The following is a 6,000-nucleotide window of genomic DNA, read 5'->3' as shown; positions in this document are numbered from 1 at the left end:
GTAATAAACCGAAATATACTTTGCAGATGTTCATTTGCGCCTTGCGATTCTCCTAAAACCCAAATAACCCATTATACCTTTTTTCACAGAGAGAAGGGGCAATGAGGCTGGGTGGTTTGATGCTCTTGTGACGAGAAGCCACTGGTGAAAACAGAAATAAAAGCAGAACTGCCTGTTGCCTCCTGAGCAGGACACTATCGCCGAGCTTGGCATATGGATGGGGAGGAGTGGGGCAGTGCTCTTTATTTTAGCCATTTATGGGAGGAAAAAGAACACCCAGCAAAACTTATCTTTGCTGGAAGCGGTTTAAATGAAACATTTAACTAGCTGAGGCCGCTGCCTTTAATTTCATTCAGAAGGGGACTGTGAATGGACTCCTCGCCCACTTCAAAAGGCCGTGGCAGCATGTCCTCTGTGGTGCGGGTCATTCATGGACACTACAGGAGATGTGAAAACATCTGCTAGGTCCATGCCTGCTCCTTTCAGTACAGTTACTCCCCTTGCTAATAATTGTCTGTGTTCTGTCATCTAGAAAGGGACTTTGTGTGCCTCCCAGGTATTCTAATGCTAATTTGTTTAGTTAAAAAGGAGAAGAGGCTAAACAGATGTGAACCATTTGGTTAGGTTGTAGTTCATTTGTTAGGAAGTGCAAAGGATTCTTGGCAGGATATTAAATATTACCTTGGCTGCTCACAAACACTTCATATTTCAAGAGAGGAAGGGAGGTAGGGGCTGCACTCCATAAATCAGCCTTTTCAAAGAGACAGAAAAAGGCAAACATTTGATAAATCTGTGTCATTATACTTAGAGATCAAAGGAGGTTTTACATATGTATTTATGCAACTGGCAACCTAGGAGACAATAATAACAAACATAGATCTCTGACAGCTTTACAAAAATAAAAATTAGCCGGTTCTAATCTGTAATTATCTGGGAACTGAGCGAGGTAGGAGGTTGCTAGCAGTAGAGCTTTAAGTTGCTAATGTTGAGACAGTGAGCGAATGTTAAGTCATTCATAAATACATTAGGAAGTTCTGTGGGCAAGAGATTGCAAAAGCCACCGGGTGGTAGCTGGGCATGCCCACTGCATGTGCAGACCCGGTTTTATACACCGAGCCCAAAATAGGCAGGCAGGTGTTATCAGAACCAAAAGTCAGCAGGGAAAGCAGTGTTTCACCATGTGCTAATTGCCTTTATGATTTTCCAGCAGATGATCTACCAGGAATCTACCTGAACGATCCCTGAAGACAGGAAGATTTTCATCCCTGGTCTCTCTCCTGCTTGCCAGAAACTTACAGATCCGTGTCTGATAGCTTCTGTAGCCCGGCATGCCTCTGTGTTGGCCCGGATGAGCCTCGCCACTATTCTCAAATTAGACTGACTCATTTTGTACAGCTACATAAGTAAAGAACTGGAGCCAAAGACTCAGGTGAGTCAGGGAAGAAGCTTGAAAAGACCCCAGAAGAGGTTTGCAAGCAGCAGGAGTAACAGGAGGACTAACAGGGGCTGCAGTGGGTATTGCTTTAATCCAGGACAGAATTTAGCAGAGGAATTGAAACATCTCCAGAAGCAGCAAGGGCCGTCTCATCGCTCAAAAAACAAGGAGAAATCCAGTTACATGAAAATAATTCGATGGACAAAGCAATGCAGCCACAGAAATTAGAGAAGGAGAAGTAACATTATGTCATCTCGCCTTTCCTTTTGGCCAGTCACTGGGCTGATTTCCTATTCTCTTGTGCTGTTTTAAAATGACTTCAGCAACTTGGTTTCTGCTTGTTCCCATGGGAAACTTCCACAGTCTATAGATTTCGCTGGTAGGAAACTCTTCTTGACAGTCAGACTATATTTTCCTTTACTCAATTCCATCACATCACTCCTACTTACGCCTCCTTGGAGCACCCTAAACGCTCTTCTCCATTGAAGTCGGTGGAGTTATGCGAGCAGTAAATTTGGCCCGTGGCACTTGGAGAAATAGATATTAAAACCCCAGGGACGAATTAGGGGGCGAGGGGAGGGAGGGCAGTGGGGGAAAGGAAATGGTTTCAGGTTGAGAGAAACAAGATCTCTTCTTACATCTGTACAGCGGTGCTGCCCGCTGCCCCGGTGGGAGCACGCCCAGGACTCAGCAGCAAAATGCTGCAAGAGGCAGCGATGTCCCTGGGATGTCCCTGAGCACTGGTGTGGTTACAGAACCACATCTGAGGGCTCCAGAGCAGTACGTGGCACTTGGGCTTATGTGCAGAGACATTGAATAAAGCCCTGGGCGCTTTCCTTGCCAGTGGCTGACCTGTTTTGAGTCCCAGTGATGCCACCTGCAGTCACCCCACTGCCTTTCACCCCCAGGGTAGCCCAGCCTCGCCATTTGGCTCTTTGCAGCTGGGATGGTCACTGGCTGCCGGTCCAGCAATCCTCACCCACGTAACACTCGCTGCAAGCTCTGCCTCCGCGGGTTAATATTAGCGCATGCATTTTTCAGGATAAAATCCCAAATGCTCTGGGCCCTTTTCCCCAGCTCTTACCTCACTATCGTGACATTAATATGAGTCCAGCAGATGTGTGCAGTGATGGAGCTGCTGCAGTACAAAAGGAGAGGAGGCTGCTGACAGACGCACGAGATTTATACATCGGCAATCCTCAGCTCCCTTCTGCTCCGAAATAGCTACAGTCCACCAGCCCACAGGGTCCACTCCAAAGGACACACATGACAGAGAGGAAGAGAGGGGACAGCACCGAGGACTTCTTAGGGTGGAAGAAGTAGAATGAAGATATGCGGGATCTCTCATCCTGGGACCCTGCAAGAGGGCAAGGGCTGGGCACATGGACCCATGACTGGGGAACATCTCAGAGTACTGCAAAAGACCAATGAGAACAAAAAAAACCATTATAGGTATATACACGTGGCAGAGGACACACGATAGCATGCGGAAGCCCTATATCAAAGCCCTACTTCTCAGTGTGCTAGGTGCTGTATGTTCCCAAAAAGGAGGTGGTATTGGCTGGTCACCTCCTCTCTGGCCAGGTCACTGTATACCGCAGCACTCCAGGGTTACACGCTCCAGAATGTCTTATTTTCCCGTGAACATGCACTTGATTAACATCATGAAATGGTGAATTTTCTCCAAACAGAACTATGACCATGTCATGGAAAACACCATCCTGTCTGGATTGGGACCGAGAGCACTCTAGTTTGATTTTGGGTACCTGCTCCTATCTCTCGCTCCAGCAGGACTGGCCGTGTCCAAAGCTGTGTGTGCCCTCTCACTGACATACAAGTCTTTGTACTTCAGAAGAAAGAAAGAAGATGCTGAGCATTTCAGAACTGGCCTGTTCAGTGGCAGGAAAATAACGGTTGCTAAAAGGCTGTACAGATTTTCTCGTTGGGAAGAGATGAGGCAACAAGGTGAAACTCAGCATCAGGCCAACAGGATAGGATCAGCACTGGGAGATGCTGCCTTGTGTCAGACTCCAAGAAGATGCTGGAAAGCACATGACTGCAGCTGCAGGGCACATGGCCTGGCAAGAGTCAGCCAGGGGGGATGCTGGCAAGGTGAGCCCGCAGACCTGACCCTTCCTCTGTCCTCACTGGGGACTTTGATCATCTCGGCTTGAAGGTGTGCTGGGCTCTCTGCTTTCTGCCCTGTTTTAACAAGTGTGTTTTGCAGAGCTGGGCACCCTCCAGGCTTATCTCAGCGGTGCTCCACTAAGTGCCACCATGACCCCTTGTCAGGAGCTGCACCTCCCCAGTGCTGTCTGTGTAATGAATCAATCATCAAGAAAAGGGATCCAGAGACCGTACTGATGCAGCTCAATTAGTTTATTGATTAACCAGCTAGCACGACAGCTACTATTATGATTCAAGGGCTCTGCAGCAACAGCATGTAGCAAACACAGTCTTGCATTTCTGTTTGTGCCCATTTCTTTCCAACCCCGATTTCTTCACAGTCTAGCCCCTGTTGCTCTGTTGCCCTCATCAGTGGGGCACAACACACGTGCTCCTGCAAAAACTGCTGCATGTGGGACATTAAACAAATTACAAGAGCCAAGAGCAAGAGTGCGAGCCTTGCCGGAGCCCTGCTCTTGAGGTGGCAGCAGGTACGGAGGAGACCTGTGCCCTGCCGAGCAGACGTGCAGGCTCCAGCTGGAGGCAGGTGGGGCAGTCTGGAGGATGGAGCCATAACTGGTTCCCAAGCCACTTGCCAAAACCTGCCCCCCTTGTACCCTCTGCTCCAGGGAGAGCTCAGACGAAGCGATCTCAGCCATCCTCCTGACCCACCTTTGCTCGGATGCTGTTTCTGTTCACTTACCTGTTTGGCATTCCTAGTGAAAAAACTCCTGACGTCCAACTGTTGAAGATAAAATTACAATAAAACCTATATTAGGGCTATTTTTGTTAAAAAGCCAATCCAACTTTTACAAGCTACAGCTGACATATATTAAGGGCTTAAACCAAACTTTCTGTGACATTTTGTTGATGTTATCCTGGCTGGTGCTGGTGGATGTAAGGAACAAGGAGAATTATTCCATCTGAATGGTTTTCCTCTTACCTCGTGGGTGTAGGAACTTGCAATGGAGCAACCTCTGCGCACAAGCAGCAGGTTTACTGTTTTGAATTGTACAAAACACTGAGTAAAGAGATGAGTAAATCCGGGCCCAGGAGAGCCAGCCTGTGTCACCTGTGGAACAATTGCTGCCCACAACTGTGATTCATGCATTGCCTAGAAGTGTCCTCTCTAATTCTCTTCACAATTACCAGTCTGGGCCAGCTGGCAGAGCTTTACCAGTACACAGAGAGAAACTAGAAAGCAATTCCTCCTGCAACTGCGTTTCTGCTTGGTTGGTATCGCCCTTCATACCACAGAGAGCCCAGCAGTGCCATCTATTTTATCTCACAGCAGAGAAATGCTTTGGAATTGTTCGCTGTTTGATTCCATAGCTGAAGCACAAAAGATCTCTTTGTGTCATTCCAAAATCTGCTTTGCAAGTATCTGGTCCCAGGAAGGATGGGGACCAGTGGCACTGATGGGGGTTTGGGTGGCCCAAGCACTATTCTTAGCTCTGTCTTAACCCACTGAGCAGCTTTTGGAGAAGTCATACACCTCTCAGGGTCTTATTTTCCCTCTTCAATCTGCCTGGTTTAATTAGTTTGTAAACTCTAGTTTGTAGTTTGTGATTTTACAAGATGCTCACACCACAGCCAGTGTGATCGGAACAAGTCACTTTGGCGCGACACTTTTCATGAATTGATGTAAAGCTGATATATGAAGAAGTCAGCATCATGCTGTCGCTTCTGACACACAAGAAAATCAAGGCCCTTGGTGGGGAAAAGATTTGCCTTTTGTTCAGGAGCAGAAGTTTAAAACAAAAGGCAGAGTTTCCAGCAAAACCTGGCTCTGCACTTAAAGCAACAGTGGTCTGAAAGCAGGCTAATTCAGTACAAAAATTTATGCATCTTCTGACAAAAACATGGTAGAAATGCTGCACGTATGCATCGCAGCTGCTAAGTTACATGTTTGCTGGATGAATGCTGACTAAGGTGCTTCCACAGAGTGTGCAAAATCCCCACCGTTCCTTGGAAAACACTGGCATGATCCGGTCCTGGAAAGGAGGGTCCCAGAGCTGATGATGTGGTGGGAAGGGTCTCCTTGGCCAAACACTCTTAATTCAGCTTTCACAGGCTGTTGTGTTGTGCTTGGTCTCTACATGTTACTCCCAATATGTGGCCTGTGACATATCTCACCAGGTATTTGTACAGGCAGGGATTTCAGAAAATGCAGCGCTATGAAAGGTGTGGCTCATCAAAAAGCCAACACACATCAAAAGAATAGGTAAATCCAAATACTTTGAGGAGGAGGAGGAGGAAATGACCGAGATGCCCCCAATACAGTGGTGTCCCAGTGCCCAAACCCCAGCTGGCAAGTCCCTGCAGCCGTGGAGGGAACGGGGGCGGGGTGGGAAATCCCAGCCTGGCCAGGGACAAGGCAGGAGTATGTGGACTTTCTT

The sequence above is a fragment of the Buteo buteo genome, chromosome 13 (genome assembly GCF_964188355.1).
Source record: "Buteo buteo chromosome 13, bButBut1.hap1.1, whole genome shotgun sequence".
NCBI lineage: Eukaryota > Metazoa > Chordata > Aves > Accipitriformes > Accipitridae > Buteo > Buteo buteo.
This window is presented reverse-complemented; position numbering follows the sequence as displayed.